This window comes from Vicugna pacos, chromosome 23, assembly GCF_048564905.1.
Source record: "Vicugna pacos chromosome 23, VicPac4, whole genome shotgun sequence".
In the NCBI taxonomy this organism is placed as follows: Eukaryota; Metazoa; Chordata; class Mammalia; order Artiodactyla; family Camelidae; genus Vicugna; species Vicugna pacos.
The window spans coordinates 30,753,974-30,778,387 of NC_133009.1; the positions used below are offsets into that span (position 1 = coordinate 30,753,974).

The 24,414-nt window shown below is 36.9% G+C and overlaps 1 protein-coding gene and 1 pseudogene across 2 annotated transcripts in view; one reads left to right on the forward strand and one right to left on the reverse strand.

Annotated features, from left to right (window-relative positions):
• BRINP3 (BMP/retinoic acid inducible neural specific 3) overlaps nucleotides 1-24,414 on the reverse strand; it is a 335,533-nt gene that overhangs the window by 27,522 nt on the left and 283,597 nt on the right. The gene's annotated exons all lie outside the window — the stretch shown is intronic.
• The window catches only part of LOC107033459 (U3 small nucleolar RNA-associated protein 18 homolog), a 28,223-nt pseudogene continuing 7,652 nt past the window's right edge, over nucleotides 3,844-24,414 (forward strand).

Below are 24,414 nucleotides of genomic sequence, written 5' to 3' on the forward strand. Positions count from 1 at the left end.
GTCCCTAATTAATTACCTGTAGACAAAAGTTGGCATCAAAAATGTGATCAGATCCAAGTGCATTGTGTTTTGGGCCAGAGGGTATAAAGACATTTTATAAGTGAATCTGAATATTTACTATTTTTATGTTTTAATATTGTGCCCTCAGATGATACACACACACACACACACACACACACACTCACACAGTATAAACAGCTCAGTTCAGATTCCACACCATGCTCTGTGATTGTCTCAAAAAAATTTCATTAAGAAATGGCCTGAACAGTGAAATTAAGCCAAAACACCCAGATCATTCTGTCTAACCCTAGATTTCTGGTTCCGCCTGTGCAAATAAAAGTAAAATGTGATAAAGTAAAAATTACAGCAGGAACTAGGTTAAGAAATGGGTTTACAATAGACACAACCCTTCCTGGCTGGCGGGGGGTGGGGGCGGGTCTTCACGTGGCCTCTAAGCAGGAAGAGCAAGGGATGTAGCATTGATTGAATAAACAGCTGTTTCAGGCACTTCACCAAACACGTTCATAGAACGTGCACTACTCCAAGGTAAATGCTATTAACACTGCTTTTTTTCCAGAGCAGATTACTGAGACTCAGGGGCTGAATAACCTTCCTAAGGTCAGACAGGTAAGAGTAAGTGAAAAGTAGGGACAGAGCAAAGGCCTTTCTACTCCTTAAGCGCAACCCTACGAGTAGCTTGATGACTAAAACGATTGGAGAAACCCCTGTCCGAAAGGCACTATTGTACTGCTTGTAATTCTTTTATTATAAAATGCATTCCCTTGCATCCAGGAAAAAAAAAAGCCTGTAATTCAAATGAGGTAATTAGGAAAATACAATACCAAGGCTGCCTATTATAATAGAAAGTACTTGGTTGTAGTCCCAGCTTAACTACAAGCTAAAACTAAGTTTTCCTTTAATTTTAGCCCCAAAATAATTACTTTGTACATAACAAGGTTATTGATTACTGTTATTAGCTAGTGTTTTATTTTGATTTTGTAATAGATGGGTATTTTTGTGAGGGCTTAGCTTTGCCTTCGTGGCTAATACCAGCTGCCTTCTATGTTTCACGTACTTTTCCGAACACTTTAGCTTTATTGACTCATTTAAGACTCAACACGAACCTGAGCTAGGTACTAATATCTTCCCCATTTTGCAGATGAGGAAAGTGAATTACAATAAGGAGGGAAGTCATTTTGAACATGAACACTGAAACGGGTAAGCTGGGATTTAAACAGGCGATATGACACTCTGATGCACTGCTTAATCCCACTTTTCCGTAAAACTGAAAAGCTTTTTTTTAAAGGCACAGTAGAAAGTAACGGCATTTTCTTCAGGTAATTAAAATATCAGTCAATTCTAAAAGACCTGTCTGTACATGAAGGTGGAAAGTGTAGTTAGTACTGAGGAAGAAGAGACAGGGACAAACTTTCTAGTAGCTAGAGAAAACCTAAATTATTCACTCATTTGTTCATTCAAGAAACACTTATTGAGCTGAGATTTTTTTTTTTAATTTCTGACATATTCATCAGTTCAAAGCTGCTTCCAAAAGGCTGTCTCATGTCTTTCTGATTTGCTTACCTGTGTTTCTACACATAGCTATGTTTCTACATTAATAAAAACAGCCAAAATCTGAACTTTCAGAATCCATTGAAATCGTGTTCGACATAAGAAGAGAAACAAAAGAAAACTGCTGTTTATACTTCTCTGATTTTCTGGTTTGTAGCTAAACAGAGAACATAAAACTCAGATTCATTTCTGTTCCACCATTATGAGAATTACTATAAAAGTTTACATCTTTTACATGTCCGTACTTCTAAATTTTAAGGTGTTACTTTAGGCTAACCATTTTTTGTCTTCCCTCTCTCTTTTTTAAAACCATTTATGATCCGAAAAGTTTACTTACACTGAACACTGATGTCTGTAGTTCAGGTAACTGGCTTGTGCTTTGTTAAGGCATGTTAATGGGGCAAATTATGAGAGAGACAGAGAAAGCACCAATGACAAGATTTAACTGTAGTTTATTTTGATCAATTAATGACTTACATACATCTTTTGTGTAATAGAACTTTCTAGATGGAAGTCTCAGCATCTGGAATTAGTACCATTTGAGACAGAACCATTGTGCTGCCTATGAACCCCTCAACTGTGGACCCCCTGCAGCTGGCTCCTCAGCACTGGAGTGGCCAGGGCCAGTGCCATCGTGGTCCACTGATCCTCAGAGAGCAGCCTTGTCATCGGTTGTTAGCCTTGTTGGCTAGCCTTGCCATTTCACAACAAACTAAGGAGTCAGTTTGTGACTCCACTGTAGTGGGACAAAATTTGCCACCCCAAAATGTTTCTCTGGCATGCAGATTATTTTGAGCTGAAAACAACAGAGGCCCAAAAGACTCAGAAAGAAACTTTGACCTTCCCCCAACTGCCTAAAAGAATTTACATAGTGGGCCCATTCCCAGGATAAAGCTATTAATAGAGCCACATTTGCAAGAAATATGGACTAGGTCTTGTGAAGGAAACTCCGGCAGGGCCTAGAGATCAGAGTCCACTGTGTGTCACGTTGTCAAGGCTCAGCATTTATCTACCAAACATTTGCTTTTCCATCTTCCTGTCAATTGTCTCCCTCCCATTTGAAGTCCCAAACCCTCACATCCTCTTCTGTCTTGAGCTGAAGATGGTATTTAAAGTGAGGGTCTCAGTCATTCTGGCACGTTACTCATTTTTCCTGGGTCTTTCCAAAGTATACATTTTATTAACCTCTTGTTTGATTTTCTCCTGTTAATCCGTTTTATGTCAATTTAATTCTTAGACCAGCCAGTAGAACCTAGAAGGGTAGAGGAAAGTTTCTTCCTTTTCAGCACCATCAAATCTCACAAGTAAATATCTCATTGCTGCCTTTCCTTATCTCTTTCCTTCAAATTGCTAGATCAGAGATATTTTTATTTTTTAATTTATTTTATCTTTTAGGGAAAGGAGGTTAACTCCTTTCTCTGGTCATTACAAAGGTATATTAAAAAAAAAAAACAAAGGCTAGCGATAAGAAGCTAGAGATTCTGAATTCTAACAATACAGAATTCTGAAGAGCCCCGTTCTTTCTCTCTCTCTAGTATTATTGTTCCTTTGTTGCAATCTTATTGCACTGCAGTCAATGCAAGATGAAGTATTTGAAAGTAAAATTTTACCATTCCGTGAAAAGGGTCTAGACAATATTTTGTTACCTGGGACATGTGTATTAGGAAATACAACATACGAAAAAAGAACACACTTGGTTTATCAACTAGAACACATAAATATGTCATTATAATTAATGTTTCCTTATAATGGCAAGCATATACATAAAACTTTACAAACCTAGTTTTTATTAAGTGCAGAATTTGCCTAAAACTAGTTATACACAAAAATACCTGTTAGAAATAACATTTGAATTATATACATACAGTGCCCACTGATAACGCATTTCTCAGTCCATAGACTAAAAAAAACCGATTAAATTAAACTATGACATATCATACAGAATTGAAAATAAATTAGGGAAAATGCAAACAAGAGGTAATATAACACAGTATGTTGTCAACCAAGATGAGAATGCCATGAAATAAAATTATGGAATGATGAATAGGTCAGGCAAATTTGCGAATCAGAAGAAAAGGTCTTGAAACACCACCTCCTTCTGAATCCGACACACAGTGTTCTGGGCTGGAACTGTAGTCTGCTTTGCTAAAGGCAGACTGTGACCAGCATTACCTCCAAGAATATAATAAAATGTGTTTCACTACTTGGGGTTACAAAGAGGATGAAAATGGTATCTTAACATTAAAGATAAAACCAAAATAAAACAAAACAAAAATGAACTGCAGCCTTGTAGAACCAAAAGCACGGAACAAGGTAAGTTGTACAAATAAAAGGATAAAGCACACATTCCGGGAACCCAAAGACAGACAGCATACAGAGTGTTAAACAGCAAAGCTGGATGAATATCCAATGATGCTTAAAATCAATGTGCACAGATAATGCTACTGAAATGGCTCTTTGTATACATTTATTTATAAAAGGCAATAATATTTCTGTAAATAAACGCTAAACTTTTTATTACCTTGTTCCCCTGCTTTGTAATGTGTTAAAATGCAGACAAAACCTGAATTCGTTTGCTTATGGAAAACTTGCATAAGCATAAATGTGAAAGTTTAGCCAGTAAGTACTTATTAAGTTCTAATTATGTGTCTGGCATCATTTTGGATAATATTAAGTGAGGAAACTGAGAAAGGGAGTATTAAAAAATAAATAGGAGATTTTTTCTTTGTGAATTCCAAGTGCCTATTACGCTAGAAATGCATAAACATATGTAATAAATATACGATGGAAACAAAAAGCAAATTACAAGTTATGCTAATAAGTGTGATGGGAGTTATAAAAATACAAACCATGTGGATGGAAAAAAACAAAAGAGACTTGTTATGTGGACCAAGGATTGCAGAATGAATATACTATGGACAAATGGAGGGAAACACTAGGACGATACTGTTGTGGAGAATAATATGTTACATGGCATAGGACACAGTGGAGAGTCATTACCAACTTTCCTCCAACTGCCTTTGGGTTTTTAGAGTCTCATTATCAACTTGAATTCAGCATGTCTAATACTGAGTTCTCCTATTTTTTAAATATTATTTTCTGACAGTGGATCCAATGTTCATTCATATACTCAAGACATGACATGGTCTTGAATTCATTCGTTTATTTGTTCATTTACATTATGATTCAATCATACACTCCCTGGTTAGAGGTATAGATGTTATACTGAGATGGGTAATGTCCCCACCGCCCCAAATTCATGTCCACCCAAAACCTCAGAATGTGATGTTATTTGGAAATAAGGTCTTTGTAAATGTAATGAGTTCATCTTAGAGGAGTTCAAGCTGGATTAGGGTAGACTCTGGATCCAAGCACTGGTATCCTTACAGAAGAGAAGGTGGTACAGGGACACAGACTCACAGAGGAAGAAGTCACGTGACCACGGAGCAGCGACTGGAGTGGGGCGGCTACGAGCCAAGGGACACCAGAACTGGTGAAAGCACCAGAAGCCAGCAGGGGCAAGGAGGGGCTTTTCCCCAGAGCTTCAGAGGGAGTTTGGCTCTGTCAACACCTTCATTTCGGATTTCCAGCCTCCAGAATGCTGTAGGAAGAAGCGCCTGCTTGTGTTTAAGCCCCTCCGTTTGCGGTAATTTAGGAAACTAATACAGTTACAGGTAAAGACAGAGGTAGGTAGGGCTTAGTCGGCGCCCGGCACTGACGTTGTGAATATGAGTGAATCTGAGGCCATGCTCTTCAGAAGCTAAGAGTCCCGTGCAGAAAATCTGGCCATGCACTTGGAATTCTCCCGTTGTGGGAACAGACTCACCGCGAACCCTGAGCTCCCCAGAACATTCTTGCTGAATGCGCCAGGCGGCAAGCTTATCTGTCTCCTGAGACCGAGCAGTCTCTAAAGCTGGTCACACAGGCAGGGAAGGCGGGCACGGCGACCACAGCCCGATGGTGGTGACTGTGGCGTAACCAGGCACCTCCCAGGGCAGGGGGACTGGCTTGTTTACTGATTATTACGGTACTTGGTTTTTGCTCAGAAGGTGCTGGGCCCTTGGTGCCGGGCTTCTCAGCTGTGATGAAAGTCCACCATATGTAACGCATCCGTCTTGCCCACCCCTTCATCCCGTGTGCACTGGAGCGAGCGGAGCTGATGCAAAATATGCTAATGTGCTCTGCGCAGTGAGTCATAGGTCCTTTGTCTCTGACTCAGGAGAGTCTTGTCTTCTATCGACACCCGTGAAAGGTAACAGGCTCACAGGTCAGCGGGTAAGGAGGTAAAGAATCTCAGAATCCTGCACACTTCTTGACACTTCCTCCTTATCCACTTATTTACTAAATTTTATCGTTTCATCATTTTCAGTGTCTCTTAGCCCTACTCATGATGCCACCAAATCTGTTAATTATATTATTAAAGATCTTGTTAAAAATTGTTTTCCAGCTGAACATCCATATCACTCAGCAGGAGAGGAAAAAAAAAAAAGTGAGTCCTCATTGCCAAGCTCCCAGTGCAACATCCCAGGCCCTGTGTCTGTTCAAATGCAGTGCTTGAAATTTGTATCTTACTAACCATCCCTAAAGACTCCCTTCAAATTATCAGCTATTAGCTAAATAGGCTTACTTCCACCCCTTTGTTTAGGTAACTGCATCAAACTTTGCTTAAGTCCTGGTCTTACATTAATGGACAAACCCAGTAGAGATTCTCTAAGCTGCCTTCAGCTCCCTTAACACTTGGTGATTCTAAAGTCATTTAAAGTATCTCTATACTTTTATACAGTCTATGCCCTAGCTGAGCTGCCAAATGGTGCTAAGCTTTTGAGGGCTAATGACAATATCGTACGGTTTTATTCTCAGAGCCCAGCAGAATGTATAACATATAGAAGCTTCTCAGGAAAAAATGATTTACATTGAAAATAACATGAAACATGAAAATGAAACACAGTGGTATTTAACGATGCCATTCCAATTTCAACAGTTTAAAAGCTGTTTTAGAAGGCTCATTGGTTTATGCTGGGTGTCTGAAAAATAGTTTTGAACACGAAGCATTGCATGTAACACTATAGGTATAAAAACTAATTTGACACTATTTCATAGCTTATCAGAGGAGGCAGAGATGTGCAAAACTGATGTAAGGAGAAGAACAAAGAAAGGAGAAAATTGTCATCTCAGGCAATTAGTGTACATTACCATCAATTCAACTCTGTGCCTTTCAGGAAAGCCAAAATTAGTGTTTATATTTAATTGGAGTCTTTACAGATATACGACTCAACCTCTTGAACATCATGAGAAAATATATTCTATTGAGTGTCATGAAGGTGACTAAGAAAATTAATTAGATCAGCATTCACAGTGTACCATGAGTCAGAGAATCATGGAAATTAGTGCAGGATAGGACCTTGGAGATCACCTTGTCCAACCCCTTCATTCGGCAGATGAGGAAATTGAAACTAGATTGGGAAGGATAATTTCCCAAGGTTGCACAGATAATTAGTAGCAGAACAAGACCGCGAACATAAGTATTCAGACTCTTAACTAGGGCCCTTTGAACTGAATAAAGGTCATGCTGTCCCAAAGCATTAACAAATAAAATAAAGACCTCCACCACCAAGCACATTCTAAAGAAGTAAAAGTGAAGAGCTATCCATATATATGTAATATAAAATGTCATAGAAACATGTGTAGATCAGCACATAAATCTGTTCGCTTTTAAACTTTTTAAAATATATATTTGTTCTTCTTAAAGAATGTGCTGTACATTTCCTTGTAACAATTATTAACATGAGGCCTTTGGTGATAATGATGAAGGCAAAAGCAGTGAGAATGAGATAGCTATTCAGAATATGTAATTGATTTTCTGCACAGTTCATTTGATTGTATCTTTAAAAATGTGCTGCATTTCTTGAACTGAATCTAACACATGAAAATTAAAATCACAGTGGGAATGGTATGGCAGAAATGACTTGTTTTCTTAATATTCATTCTGCCTTTCTTTGCATAGGAATACACGTTTTATCTGAGTACGTAATCCCTCAGCCAGAGGCCATCTTCCCTAACCTTTCTTGTAGCTAAAGTGACCTTAGAATAAGCTCTGGGCCCTGGGTTGTAACGGGGGTGAGACGTTCAACTTCCGGGTCATGCTTTGGAAGAAACGTATGGGCTCTTTCCCATCTCTCCCTCACTGCTGCTGGGATGGAGTCACTACGGTGATAGCTGAAACAGACATCCTGTCCCCTGAGATGAGAGCTGAGTGTGGAAGACGGCAGAGCAGCAGCCAGAGGACCCTGGCTCTCTAATCTCTAACATCATGACACCATCACACCAGCCTTCGAAGTCCTACGCGGTTACTTACATAAACGGGAAGGATATTTCTGGCCTGTGTCATCTTTGAATTTTTCTCTTCACAGCATTTTATCATGTATCCTGCCTAATACAAACAACTTTGATTTGACTGGGGAGTTAAAAAGTTTACATTAACAGACAATTTTACCTGCAGACTATTAGACAAAATTAGATGAAAACCGGGCCTTTGCTTGACTTCAAGCTGACAGTAATTCTTCCGTTCTAAGTAGAATTTGAAAATATAATCATCCATTTAATGATTCATTGCACAGAAATACTGATTTAAAATTAAAAAAAGAATGATTTTATTCAATTATATTCCTGCACTTTCCACGAGGTCACCTTGAATTTAGAGGAACAGCTACTGTAGCACAGGGAGGTCAAGTCCACATTCTTCCTCCCACCAGTCTGCGCTGACTGCCTCTCCTCTGTGCTCTTCTGGGTAACCAAGAAATATATTCTGTTAACATACCTGTACCGTAGGACTTACCATCCGGTGTTATAATTGTTCATTTACTTATCTTTACTTTCCACTGAAGGCAGGACACTTCATTATTAGCTCTTTTTAACTCCCAGCCTACAGACAATGTTCAGTGTCTGCATTGGCTTTGTCCTTTCCCCAGACCTACATGGCCAAACTCTTTCTCATCTTTCATGTCTTTGCTCAAATCTTACCTTTTCAGAGACTCTTCTGTGAAAAATAGCACTCATCTCCACAATCAATCATATCAATTTACCTGTTTATTTTCTCTATAGATTTCAATCTTATCTGAAATTATCTTATGCATCTATTTGTAGACTATTTATTACCTGTCTTCCCCCTTGCAGCCTTATGGAATGTACATTGCCATAAGAGAAAGCCTGCTGGGATGCAACAACCTGGAACACAGGCACATTTTCTCCTGTCACTGGATTTACAGGACAGGGAAGAAAACAAACATTTAACACGTAATTACAAGGATAATCATTAAGAGAGTTGATGTGGCTCTTATGAAAACAAAGTGTTGAATTTAATCAGAAACAGAACTCATTTATCTTTTAAAAGTACGAAACATAAGCTCACAGAATTTCATTATTGTACACAATATGAGATTAAACTGCAAATGTGCATAAATGAGTAACTTGCAGTATGATGAGTCTTTTCAAATAAACTGTGATCTAAATTGATACTTGAAAAAATCTTTTTATATGCATTTGTTTTTCTTTCCTCAACTAAAGGGGTCATAATACATTTGAATAGCTATTCTGCCTTATGTTTTTGAAACTGGATAACATTAATTCATTTTATGTTTACCTGCTTAGGTAAAGAATACTTAGTGAAAATACATGTGGTCAATAATTTAATTTGAAGTGTTAAAGTATTAAAAACATATTTAGTTCCTCATTCATATGGAGCGCAGAAGATTGGGTTATTTAAAACATTTTGTAAAATACAAGATCAATCTTTTTCTAAGTGATATAATTAAATGTTAGTTCTGCCAAGATGCATTCGGTTTTCATCCTGTCTTCTTTCCTTTTTATAATGCTGAACTTATAGATTGTCTCAAGCTATACAATCTGGTTTTGCTTCTCCCAAAATTGTTTGACTGAATAACAAGGTACTATAGCATAGCCAAGCTGTCCAGTAAAACTAACCATCACAGTGTATAGATTAGATGATACATGTAAAAGATAAACACATGGTAAGTCCCCAAGAAGTAGTTAGCTCTTTTCCTGGACTTTAAAATGGCTTTTAACCACGTTATTTCATAATTTAATAACTTAATTTGTTTATTCTTCAAACAGTTGTCAAGGGACTAGTATACGTTACATAACTGACAATTCAGTTCTGTCTGCCGGCACAGATTATTTTTTGAAGCTCCTAATTGATAAATCAGCTTGTCTGTATCAAATGGACAAGAGTTGGTTAATGGATACAGGTTATCATTATCTACTGATTTCAAAGAATTTAAATACCAACTTGTGTCCAGAATGAAATTTCTTAGAAGAGAATTCTGCCCCACATCTGCCAAAACAGGATTCAAAGCCATGTTCAACACATGCTATTTGCTAATAAAATGGGTTCCCAATATTAACTCTCAAATATTTGATACTTGCCATGGCTTACCAATTCAACAAATGAATATTGGAATGGCTTTACCTATACCTGAAGTAGCAGATAATCAGGACAAAGATTAAACTATGCAAACCAATTTTCTGATATGTGTGGGGCAGAGCGACAGTGCACAAAGCATTTACATACAGCCAGCATCTGGCAAACCCTTGCTGAGTCTACTTATTTATCAAGGCTTGACTCATACCAGATCAAAGAAGCTCTTTATGTCGATACCAATTCTACAAAAAAAAGTGCAAGATACAAAATATTGTAAAAACTCTCTAAATGTGTCTGATTAGTATCTCACAGGAACAAACACTTAAAAATTCTGATTTGACTGGGTAAGTCTACCATGTTTATGCAGGGGAGTCAAATAGAATTTCTACTAGGCTTCCATTTATACATAGTTTAATTTCTGTCAAAACAAAAACAAATCAAATTCAACTTTGTTTGATAATCTCATTTACACAAAGCCACTCTATCATTGTCTGTTAGGTAAGTTCAAGGTAAGGCACAGAAGTGTGAGAAGGTTAATAATAAGCCCTTCTCCTTCATTCTTTTTATTCTGACTGATGGTTTTCTCTTTATAAACCAATTCTAAAATTTATCCATCTCAGCCAGTAATTAACAACAGAAGTAGCTTTTTGAAGTGAAATGATAGTAATTTTATTGTCTCTTAGATCAAGAGTGCACAGAGAGGCATATTTTTTGGTCATCTACATGCAAATAAGCATTGAACTATAATTTGAGTTTGTAGTGCTGTATTATTTACCAGTTCTGGGATACTTGTCATTCATGCAGTAGATAATCAGAGCATTACGTTCTTTTAAATACCATTAAAAAAGAACAGGGGCAGTCTCCGAACACTAAGTACAGTAAGCCAAGCTGCATTTAGAGCAGCAAGCCTGAGACGAAGCAGGAGAATGCTACTGACATGATGAAGACATTTAAACTGTAGCTGATGTTACGAAACAAAAGGTGGTCTGTAGCTGCCTATTTAGCAGTCTTTCTCATTCCTCTAGCATTTTCTCCCCAAAGTCACAGAGGATCTATAGCAAAGTGGTCACATTTAACTCCATACACCGTAATGAATAACACAGGGAATGCTATTTGCACATTATACATATAAAATCAAGGTAGAATAAGAGGTAAGCAGTGATGGTTAGTATGTGAATCAGGCAGCCAGTCCTAATTTTAAAACATGGTGCACAAAATTCTGTTCTTTAGAGAGAAGTCCTTTGTGAAAGACATCTCTTTTGGAAGCATGGATTTATCTTCTGCATTTCTGAATAGGAATCTCAAAGTGATTGTGCTCAAGCGTAGGAGTTGTCAAGCAAGGGAAAATGGTGCTGGAGCAAGTGTGTCTTCAGCAAAGAATTCTAGAAGCACGTCTAGATATCAATTCTGCTCTGCCATCAAGATTTCTGTCTGATTTTAGACATGTTATTTTATCTAATTTACAGGTTTGTCTGAGCAAATAAAAGAGCTGACTCAGACCTTTGAGCTGTTTGTGTGTGTGTGTGACTTTTTCCTTAAAAACCATAAAAAAGCATATTTCTGCAAACCTTCCCGGGCTTGTTGCCTGGCCTTCAGGCTACCCTTTGAGCCATCAAGAGTCTAAACTCTTTGCTCTCTTTCTCTAAAACATTTGTGACTCTCTCTTGTAAGAATAATTAGTTAACCTGCACTGAAGATTTATGAAATGATTCTGAGATTAGCTAGAAATGTAAAAATCTTCTCATTGAAAAACCCCTTAAATAGTAACAATAAAACAGAAGACATCATCTATTTCAACCACTGCAACTATTTTAAGCCAGTAAATTATCTTCAACTCAGATGCCAAGCTAGAAGCCCACACCTTTCTCATGCTTCTGATTTGCACACACCCACACAACCATTGATCACCAAAGTCTGCCTAATCTATACCTTAAATGCGTCTCTATGTATCCCCTTAATTGATGAAAATCTTTACTGTTTTTTGCTTGGGTATCCCCTGACCCTAATTTCAATGTCTTTTATCTATCTTTCACACTATCACCAAAGTAATATCTAATAATACTATCTAATAAGTAAATATGGCGGTATCACCGTCCTGCTCAGATGGCTCCATATTGTGGGCTTATAAAGCCCTCCATGATCTTGCCCCACCTCCAGGTTACTTTTATTTACCTTCTTTCTTCTTCTTGAATTTTATGAGCTGGAAAATTTAAACTATAGTATACCTGGGCATTGCTGGATTGAGTGCTCTGCATTGGTTATTTACAACTGCCTTTGCAGAGGTTAGTCATTTGCAGTAGATATAACAGTACCTACAACACAGAGTTGTGAGGATGACTTAAAAAAGTATGCAAAGTGCACAACAAATGTCTGAACTGCTCATCACAGCCGATGTGTTAAGACAAAAAGAAAGTCTGTTAACCGCCTGCATTAATTGTTGACAGTGTCTTGTATGAAATCCATGAAGTACTCAGGACCTACATGTGAAACTTGCCAAAAGCTAATACTCATAGATTTCTGAACACACTAGCAATGTCCATGCTTCTGTACGTTGTATAGGATGCTCCTTCTGACTAGAACCACCTAAAGATGGGTGATTTATCTGGCAAGTGCCTAATTAATCACTCTTTACATTTGACAGATATATATAACTCCATCGTGAAAATTGCATTAGCTTAATTTCACCTAGGTTAACAGCACCCTTCTGTTATGCAATGTACTGCGTCAAGTTGTGGCATGAAGGACTGAGTGACCTCAGCCATTTGAATTATATTAAGTTGGGTTGTAGAGGAATGTGTTTGAATACATCTGCATTGGATTGCATTTTAAGTCGTTTGTATCACATTTTCTTTTATCCAATTGCAGCCCAGACCCTGACTATCCATCTTACTTCTCCCATTTCTTAGCAAAATGTTTAGCACAAAGTAGGTATTTAATGTGATTTACTGAATTAAAAACAGAACATAATAAACATATATGTACTCAGAGTTTATTCTGACACTCCTTTCTTCAAGAAGTGAAGCTTAATTCTCTCCTCCTTGAGTGTGGGTTAGATTTGCATATAACAGACAGAAAAATGAAGTGACTTTAACGTCTGAGAAAAAGTCATAAAAAAGCTTTGTGTTTCCTTCTTGCTCTCTCAGATCACCAACTCTGGGGGAAGTGAGCTAACATATTAGGAGGATATTCAATAAGCACTTTGACAGGCCCACCTGCCAAGGAATTAAGAATTCCTTTGAATGGACTTGTCAGTGAGCCATCTGGAAAGTGCAGCCTCCAGCCCCAGTCAAGCCTTCGGCTGACTACAGGCCACCCTTTTATTTTACAAGAGACTCTAGGAAGAAAACACCCAGCTAAGATACTTCCCAAATTATGAGTCACAGAAATTATAAGTATTTAATGTTTAAGCTGCTAAATTTTAATTTGTTATGCTGCCACAGATAATTAACATTTTATAGTTTATAGTAAGACTAGAAACATATTCTCTAAGAAAGCATGAGATTTTGCTTAGATGGCGGTTTATATTTATTCACTTAAAAATATAATGTAAGACAGCTTATTACCCAGAGCTAAAATAATAAATTCTACAAATATTTACCAAAAAAACTACTACGTCTTATTGAAAAAAAATGTGTATGGCTCAGAAGTCCCACCACTGCGGATATATGACAGAGGAACTCTCAGAGGCAAAACAGGAAGCTGCATGTTCACTGCGGCGTCGTGTGTGGCGGTGTCGGGGAGAGACTGGGTGCAAATAATTCAGGAACGTGTGCAAAGTATGGTGGGTGCAAATTATAAAATACTATGCAACAATCAGAAGCCAAAAACTACAAGCGCAGGAAAATTCACGACCTTAACAACATGTTTGATTAAAAAAAAAGGTAAGAAACAAAATGTATAATACAATTAATGCAAATTAAACATGCATACTTCAACATCATCCTATTTTACAATGACATATCCACATTTAAAGACATATATCAAGTCCAACAGAGTGGGCATCCCTCAGAACGGAAGTGAGGATAAAGGATTAAAGAAAAATATAATACATATATACATAAAGTGAGACAAGGTCTTGGCATAGAAGGAAAATTACAACTATGAGCTGTGTGAATGCTTAACTCAAATCTCTGTACCTACGTTCCATCAAAATTAGACTGAACAGATCAAACAAAACAAACAAAAACCAGTTACACTGTTTCTCGTAGTTTGGAATTAAAAATACAACAGCGAAAAAGAGTCACAGACTCATTATGGATTTAATTCTCAACAAATAAGTGAAACAATAAACAAACAGAAAATATTGAATAAGCTCACGTGCTATGAAAAGATTAGGAGTGTGATGTGTAAGGCACACAGGCTACCATGGGAAGGGAGCCTTGCAAAGCCTCTCTGTGGAGGTGATATTTGAACTGAGAGCCGAATGATTAGAATTCACTATCTTTGCAAAGCTGAGCAAAGAATATGTATTCCAGGCAGAGTGCAGATACTTTGGCTCTGCATGAAGGGGATAACGAAGATCAGTGGGGCTGCAATGTAATGAGTTAGCAGAGAGTGGTGAACCCGGGGCCAGATCAAGTAGGATTATGTTAGTCTTAGGAGGCAGATTTGGATTACAGCCTTAAAGTGAAATAGAAAGCAAGCAAGAAAAAAAGTGTGTGTTTTACAAAGAAAAGCATCCTGACTGCTGTGTGGAGAGTGAGTTTAAAGAAAGATGAAGGCAGAAGTGGAAGGAGGTAGAGCGGTTGTGATACCACAGCTATTGCTGTAGTTTCAGGATGATGTGATGGTCACTAAGGCAGTGGTGGGAGCAGTCGGGCTAGAAACACCTGGACAAATGGATTCTAGATACTTAGAAGAAAGCTAACAAGACTTGTTGCTGGATGGCATATGTAATATGGAGACAGCGAAAACATGGATGACTCTTATGTTTTTTATTTGAGCCACTAAGTGGATGAGGACACTGTAGTACAGATGGGAAATATGTAAGCATATGTTTAAAATAGTCTTGTGAGTGTTCAGTCAGTTACTTAAATGAGACACTTGAAGCATGAACATTATAGAGAATTAACTGTAAAAAGAAAAAATGAGTATCACTTAAAGCTGCCTCTGATAACCTGAATAGAGTTCTCAGAAAATTTATAATAGATAGACATCCCCTTCCCCAGAGTTGTAATACAGAGGATTAAGATTACCAGTGCCGGGTCCCATCGGCTCTGCCTCTTACTAGCTCTTGGACGTCAGATATGACAATTACCTCTCTCTGAGTCCACCTCCTCCCATGGCTATGGGAATAATAACAGTACCTTCCCCACGATGATTACACAAGCTAAGACATGAAGAGGACTTTGCACAGTGTTTGGTCCACAGAAATCCCTCAATAATGTGTCTCTCAGAAACAACACATCAAACCTAAATCAGATCATGTTCCCTCTCCCAAAAGATTTATTTTTCTGGGTGAAATTGGTATAATACTCACCTTCTTTGTTCCAGAAAGCACGTTAAAGTTTGAGGACAACTACTGAGCCAATTAAGAAATGGTCCTTGCCATTTGGGCACTACTATCTAACAAGAAAGAAAGAGGTTCATCAAAGAATCACAAAAATCAATATAACATGACATTTGTGAAAGATGCAAAAAGTACAGGCAGATTGTGCTACCGGGGCAGGGAAAGGGACTGAGAGGGAATGTGCCTAAGGAACAGTATGTGCAAAGACTCTGTGCTGGGCATGTGTGTCTGAGGAAGGGTGGCTGGTGGCGGTTAAAAACAGTGTGGTCCGGAAGAGGCTCCAGACACAGGTAGGAGTGATACAAACCCAGCAGGCCAGAGCGGGTACTCTGATTTTATCCCAGAGCAAACGGGTGGGAATGGAATTGCATGATCTGCTTTATAAAATGAGAACCTATATTTTAGCCCATGCCTGTTGTAATGCTCACAAATTAAATCAAGGAGTAATGGCGAAGTGACAACATCCAGGATCACTGGTCCTGGAGGGCTGGAGCATGAGCCTTTAGGCAGGACATCAACCCTCTGGAGGAAGCTGGGAAAAAGCCAGGCACGGGGTGTGTCCCAGGTCCTCTCTACTGCAAGTTTAGTGATGTGGGTCATCTACTTTAATCCTCATGGAATTCAGGGAAGATCTGACATCTAGAGTAGTAAATGGATATACTTCAAGTAACGTCAAAAGTAGTTGCTAAGGCCTAGTTTGATCAGATTCTGGCCTTGCTGAAATTTAAATATTTGTAAGAAACTGACGTGGACTTTCATCAATTAATCTCCACAAGGCTTTCTAGCATTTGTCACTAGACATGCATCTGGGAATTAATCCGTAAGAGGTGCTATGAAAAATTCTCAATTTAAATTGAGCATCAGTAATGCTGCCATTTGGAATATTTAAATAAAATGTCTTTAAATGATGAATGTTTTGTTTAAGGCTCTCCACAGAGCGCTTTTATGGAAACGCTTCTGGGAGTGTTCCCTGTTCCAATCAAGCTCTGGTATTTTTTTCATTTGTTGGTCAAATTTGGGCTACTTTAGTTTTAGTGCTATGAAGACGACACTTAACTTCCAGGGGTTTTGGAAATGCGTTATTTATAATGTGGTGGTTGCACTAAATTGTGGTGTGCTTATGAATGTGCTTATGATTGGGCAACAGAAATCACTTTTGGAAATTAAGGGAATATTGTAGGAGTAACCAGAAATCATGATTGTATGCTTCACGTTCCATGGAGAGAGCAATTGCCACGCCAATTACAAATATGTTTACATTTAATGTCATGACCAAAGATATTTGCATCTAACACTTTGATTTTAGATTACAGCCTCAGGATGAACAAGAACATCAAAGCATTCATCTCAAATTGTGGTTTTTGGAAAGGACTAGATTATAAATTATAAATAAATAAATAAATAATTGCTTCTGCTGTAGTTTACATTCTTCACTTCATTTGAATATTTTAGAATGTTTACAGTATATTAAGTGGAAAAGTTAAGATAAAATGCAGTATATACCTTCACAGTTTACTTTGTTAAAATGTCTCTGTATTTCTCTAATTTGGTTATCTCTATACAAATATATAAATGTATAAAAAAAAACCCTACATTACTATAATAGCGAACTTCCTGCAGAACAAAATTAACATGAAATGAACTAAAAATTAAGTCTAAAAATCATGACAGTTAAGATAGACATGCACACACATGTATGCATATGTGTGTGTACATCTTTGATTCATTCAATTACAATAAGAAGCACAGCCTTAGGTTCCTGTCTTTTTAATGATAAAAAAAATAGTCTAAGACAGAGATTCTAGTAGAGTACAATCTTATTAAAAAATATTATTATCTTAAATCTCCAGAATACTATATTACTACCATTTTTTTCATTTTCTTTAATTTTGCTTAAATTTTTAAAAATGCAACTCAATGTAGTTGACTTAAAGGAAGTTTTGAAAAAGTTGATTTAGTTAGCAATGTAACCAAAGGTCCAACAAGAACTGTTTAACAAAAATCACCATCTTCTGGATATATATTCAGCCACCATGACTTGTCAACTCAGCTCGTGTCAGATAGATTCCTTCTCTTCTCTTCCCATGGGCAATGCACTAGCTGCAGGCTTTATCTAACACATTACTGGGATATACTCCTAACATTTCTTCCCATCTTCCCTCTTTGAACAATCTTATTCATCAAAATACTTAACTCCATAAAATAATGCTTGAATCATACTTGTCATCATTGAAATTTGAATTAACATGAGCTTACAATTTCAGGATACTTACTAATTCTGCTCTATTCTATCATCTAATTCATTTTTACATACATTTTTCAAATAATCTACATGAATCCTGTAATTTGAGGAGAATACTTATTCCTACCTCAATTTTTACTGATAGATCAATTTAAACAGACCTGTCCAAAATACTAGTAGGAAGCAAACTGAAGTCCAGAAGAACAGTGAAAGACATGTATATGGGTTAATGATGGTCATCAATTATTGAGCACTACTGTGTATCAGGCATTTATTAAGCACTTTAATTTAAAAGAGCACTTGATTAAATCAACTCCAAATTTAAGTTGAGTATATAATCATATTAAATGCTTATTAGTGGCTAGGATATAGTAAATACTCAATAAAATTTAGATGTTCTAAATCCTCACAATATCTAGATGAGTAGGTGTTAACTTTTCCTCAGTCAGTATTCTGAGATCTCTTCTCCCATGAAGACAGCAAAACTGTCTTTGACTGACGAGGTAAAAGAAGAAGTTACTGTGTAAGTCAAGAACCAAAACATTAAATTACTGAATTTTCAGTTCAAACATTAAACAAGAAATCTCAGGATGCACCTGTGAGTCAGAAACTGTTTTGGTGGCCTACCCCAGAGAAGAAAATGGAAAGGAAACCCAGAGAGCTCAGATGTTGGTCACCTTTCATGCTTTGTCCCCTGTGTTGAGCCAGAATATAGGTGGCACTGGTGGGGGCCTGTAATGGAACCCTTGTCAAGCTTAGGGACCAGTGCTCAGAGAGGCAGCTGTCTCTCTGCACACTTGCAGAACTCTGGCTGTGTGTAGCCTTGCAAAGATAGCAGCAACAGAGAGGAAGATGGGCCTCTGAAAGACTGACAGAACGGCAGAACAGCCAATTCCTTCCTTGGGTCCAGAGGATCAGAGGAAGGACAAAATATCTGAATGACCTGAGCGCAGGATGAAGAAGATGCAGAGGGGACTGTGTGTAGATTTGTCAGACCAGAGTATCAGTCTGAATCATATACACCTTCAAGGGAGCAGCAGGGACAGGCCAACAGAGCTGGAGTTCCACAAAAAGGCCATTCATAACTGAGTGGAATTTAGAAACCCTGTGCTGAGACAGGCTGGGACCTGGGACCTGGGACCCTTTACTGCAGGGTTTGCACCTGGACAAACATCTCCTGGAGCAACAGAACACAAAGAAACTAAGAGGGACTAAAAATAACTGCATGCACGCACAGTTGGGGCAAATTATGAACCACAAGATACAAAAGAGCTAAAAGCCAACTGCCACTTCTGAGGTGCCTAGAACAAAAGAAGGGGACTACATGTGATCTCTGCACACACACCACCAAGGGGGTGGGCAGACCACCTAAGCCATCTATCCAGCCCAACCCACATATCCGCCCCTACTCTCACCTCACGAAGGAACCAGCCTGCCCCACCTTGGGGAGTGAACAAGGGAACCTGTTACTTGTTGTTGCTTCCTCGAGTCCCAGTAAAGCCTTGCCTTAATTTCTCTCTGGCCTCTTATCAATTTCTATTAATTAAAGAGTCCAAGGACCTTGATTAGTTATAATGTTAGGTTTGGAGTCAACGAATCAGTGAAGACAGGGGGAAAAATCCTAAAGAGATAAACTTATAACTGAGTGCAATGAAAATACAGACCAGAGGTGAACATTAGATTTAGAAAGAATATACCTAAACATGCCTAGATGAAATTTCTGCATTAAATGAAAGAGATGGATGAATGTCAAAAGATTGCATTACAGAAAAAAATGATACTCTTTTTTTTTCACATCAGAGGATGTAACTATCAAAGTCATGTGATGTCCTATTTTATTTATATTTTAAATGTGAAGCAAATCATACCAAATCTTCTCATAGGAAGCATCATCAGAAGGAAAGGTGGATAGGCTGACTTGAAGAAAACAGTAAACATTTTCAAGTCACTGTAAAAAAATGAGAGAAAATGCTAATTGATTGTGAAGTGACATCTAGAGTTCTGCTAAGCCAGATCTGCCACCATGCCACGCTTTAAACAAGTCCACACAGTTAATGTTTTTCCCAGGAAATGGACAGATAATGTTATCTATGTCTTTTTTATACCCAAGATTCTGTCTATTGTAACTATGTATTCAGTGTTCATTATGTTCAACAGAAGGGTTACACAAAAAGTAAAACACAATCCATGTCTCTGAGGAGCTCACTATTGGAAAGACAGATATATAAGCAAATAAATGTAATAAAACATTTATAAGTCTTAATTGAAGAATGCTGAGCATGAAAAGGCAATTCTTAACTTGCTGGAAAGGTGGTTAAGGAAAATTTTCAGGAAAGGAGGTAATATTTCAACTGAGTCTCAAAAGATATGTAGAAATTTACCAAGCAAATAAGGAGAAGAAATAGGGTTTAAGATATTAGGAAAAGAGTATCCAACTTGGGCTAACTCGAATATTTTATATTTTGTTCTACATGGCCAAAGCATTTCTCTATTTCAGTTTTATTTCTTTTGAATGTTGTTTGTATTGATGTAACCCTATATAAGCATTTTCACTAATTTTGAAAATCATATTGATTTGCACTTTAAAATGCACTTGTATGGTAAAATAGGGACCCTTATATTGTATATTGTATTGTAAATTAAAGACTCTTATAGAGATTAAACGTTATAAAATCTACTCTTATATATGATACTACTATCAATACTATAGGTTTATTGTTGGCAATGAGGCCACCTACTATGAAAAAGTAATTTATCTGGGATGTCTGGTTACTCAGCTACACTGTATAAAAATGTGCCAGACATGGGACTGTATTTCTGCTTATAAACCTACTACTAACTATTGGTCTTACCACACACACAAAAGTTAATTTTAGATTAAACAAGGGGTTAATTTTTCTTACTAAACCCAGAAATTTTAGGGCCAAATGTAATTTAGTTTTGCTATTTTATCATCATCACAACAAACATTTCACAAAATGAAATGCTGAAATTAAAGCTGAAGGGTATGTTTTCAAACTTGGTGAGATGAAGTGAACTGTATTTCAAAACACTTCAACGTTGGGTTAGTCACACAATTCAGGGATAACAAAATTAGCATTCCATGGATTCATTCATCAGAAAGTACTGGTTGCCTCTTTACCCACATACTGTAAAGCTATTCATACCAGCAGCTTAAAACCCTTAAGTTTGCCAAGTTTCACAGGTGCCTTCTGCAGAGAATGCCTCTGTAGTCTTCCACTCCTCCCCTGAAAAAGACAAATCGCTATTCACAAGAGGGGGAACCTTACAAACAGAGAGGCTATTTTTTAAAATCTTTGAAGCCAATTCAATTTGGGACTTGAGCAGTTGTACCTCCTCTTAACAACAGGTGCAGAGTGATACACTGGCTCTCTTATAAATATTCTTGAAAGGATCCCTTTGCTCTAGCATTTTAATGCCGTGTTGCTTTAAATGAGGCCAGCTTTTCACAAGTCTCCTAATTTAAATTCAGCAACTCTTCCATACTGTACCTAATTTATTTCACTAATGAAAATATCAAATGCCAATTGGTTTGTGTTTCCTGTGCAAATTTTGCTATTAAGACATTAATATATTTTATAGATTGGATACTTCTTACATAGAAAACATCCCATTTCTTTATCTATACTAAATTGCTATACCTCTTGGCTATTTTCCAGTAATAAAGATGATTTTATGCCTGGAATTTAAATGCACACCCTTTTGATGGAGACTGGAATTTGGAGGTGATTGTCTGAAGTAGAGAGACAACTGGATAGACAAAGGCTATTCTAGACTTATCACCACCACTTTCTAACTATCATCTTTTGAATATTATTTAATACTTTAATCTTCATTTTCCCTATCTGTAAAACAGAACAATACATCCTGCCTTGCACATTTCAAAGAATTAATGGGAGAATTGAATATAATATCAGTCATGAAAAATGTACGTATGTAAGATTTAAAAATGTAAGAAATAAATATAAAAAGTGAGTATAAAAGAGGAAAATCAAATATGAAACAATAAAAAAGACTCTTTTCCCACAGAAAACTTTGGAGAAAATCTTTTCAATCTTTCTTACAACTTGAAAGCACTGTTACAGAAGAAAATAGTTGACGAGTTAGATTTCAACAACATTTAAAAAATCTACTCTTCAAAGGACACCATTAAGAAGATGAAATGGCAAAACACAGGCTGCATAACTATGTTTGCAAGTGCTATACCTGAGAAAATATTTGTATCAGAATGTGCAAAGAACCAGTACAATCAATAATAAGAAAATAAAGTGCTCGATTAAAAAATGAACAAAATATTTAAACATACATTTCACAGAAAATGATGTATGAATAGTCAATAAGCATCTGAAATGATACTTGATGTAATTTATTATGGGGAAAGAAACATGTTGTTAGCAGCATTCTAGTTGAGAAACCAGAAAGCTGAGAATTTAAACCTGGCTGGAGTAAACAGAGCTAAGAAATATTTTAATTTTTACATAGTTGGCTTTGGGAAAGAAAAGACAGAATTCATCTTACTGTTTTTTTAGAAAATCTCTTTTAACATGTATACATTGACCTTTGTTTTCATGGAAGACGCCATCTGAAAAACTGCAGTGACATCGTACACAAATTTGAGTTGGGTTTTGGTTTTTGTCTTAATACTGTTAAACTCTCAGTAGTTTCTGAGAGAACAGCCTCTCAAACATATTTTTGGACTTGGGAAAATGAAACTTACAAATGGAAATTTTTGAACATGGAATTGAAGTATGAAGACAATTTAGCTATTAAAATGTTCACTTTTTGTTTCAGGAATATATTTTATTAGGAAAAGAACATGAAAACGAATATATGTATGGATATGCATGACTGGGACATTGTGCTGTACACCAGAAATTGACACATTGTAACTGACTGTGCCTCAATTTAAAAAAAAAATGACCTTGCTATACTAAAGAGACCTGAGATAAAAGGAAAGACTGGATATATGTCTGAATAACTATTACCAACAAAGGTTTCCTCAAAGTCCGGATGTAATTTTATTTTACCTTTTGGAGTTTTAGAATTTTGGCTTGAGAGATCTATGGTTTCTGAGCAAAGAATAGAGGGAGAAAGAGGCTAGATATCCATTCCTTTGTTTAAATTAAAGATGATTTGCAAAAAAAATTGTTTAATAAAAAGCTGAAAACATTTTCAAACCTGAAAATCTCACGGAATTATACAACAGCAAGGAGTGGGAGAGGATGAACGACTGTGTCTTTGTAAAGGTCGTTGGCTTCTGAAGCTCAGCAAGACTCCAAGTCAGACTGCATCAAGTACCTTGGGTTGCTGTTGCTCTAGACCCTGTGTCCACTCAGTTCAATTTATTTACGTGATGATAACAGGTAATAAAACAGAGGAAGCCAGATGAAGAAAATGCGATGCTCCCCAACATCGAAAAAAGGGAATTGGCTCAGCAATGGACCACTCAGAAGTCAAGTCTTTCAGCTGCCGTCTAAGGGATGGATTCCCAAATCACCAAATATACAAGGAACTCTTACATTTCAATAGCAAAAAAAATTAAATAACTCAATTGTAAAATGGGGAAAGAACCCGAAAAGACATTTAACCAAAGAAAATATTCAAATGGTTAACAGGTACATGAAAAGGTACTCAACATCACTAATCATCTGAGAAATACATATCAAAACCACCATCACTTGTCAGGATATCTATTACTGAAAAGACCAGAGACAATAAATATTGGCAAGGATGTGGAAGAAAGGGAACCCCTGCACACTGCTGGTGGGAATGTAAACTGGTGCAGCCACTATGGAAAACAGTATGGAGATTCCTCAAGAAATTAAAAACAGAACTAACATATGATCCAGCAAATCTACTTCTTGGCATTTTTCCAAAAGAAACAAAATTTATCCCAAAGGGATCGCTGTACTTCAATATTTATTGCAGCATTATTCACAATAGCCAAGTTATGGAAAGAACTTAAGTCTCTGTTGACAACTGAACATGTAAAGAAAATTTCACATATATATGTAATGGAATATTATTCAGCCTAAAAAAGGAAATCCTGTCATTTGCAATATGGATAAACCTGGAGGGTACTACCTTAGTGAAATAAGCCAGACAGAGTAAGAGAAATACTGTATGGTATTAATTTGCCTGTTTATTTCTTCTCTCGCCTCATTAAAACATTAACTCCAAGGTTCCAGGGAATCAATCAATCAATCAATCAATTTTATTTTGGAGGCCTATGCACCTTCCGTGCCTATAAAAGACATTACATATTTATTTGTTGAATGAAAAAAATGAATGGTTATAAGGTCTAAGTAACATTAATTTTTAATTTTTTCTTCTTTCATAGTTAAGCTTTTTAAAAATAATATATTTTACTTTAAGTCCAGAATTTATGTTCCAATAGATATTGTTACGAAGTATTCATTTTCTTAACGCTTTCTCTAGAATTTAGAATCTAGAATTCCCCTTTGGATTTTCTTTCATCCAACAATTATACAGGGGTGGATTGCTTAATTTCCAGTTAGGTAAGAATTTCGTTAAAAAAAAATCCCTGCACTTCAAAAATTTCACTTAAAAATATTAACTATTTTTAAATGGCCTAGTAAATCTCTACTTTCAAAATGTTTTCAGATCAGGATATTA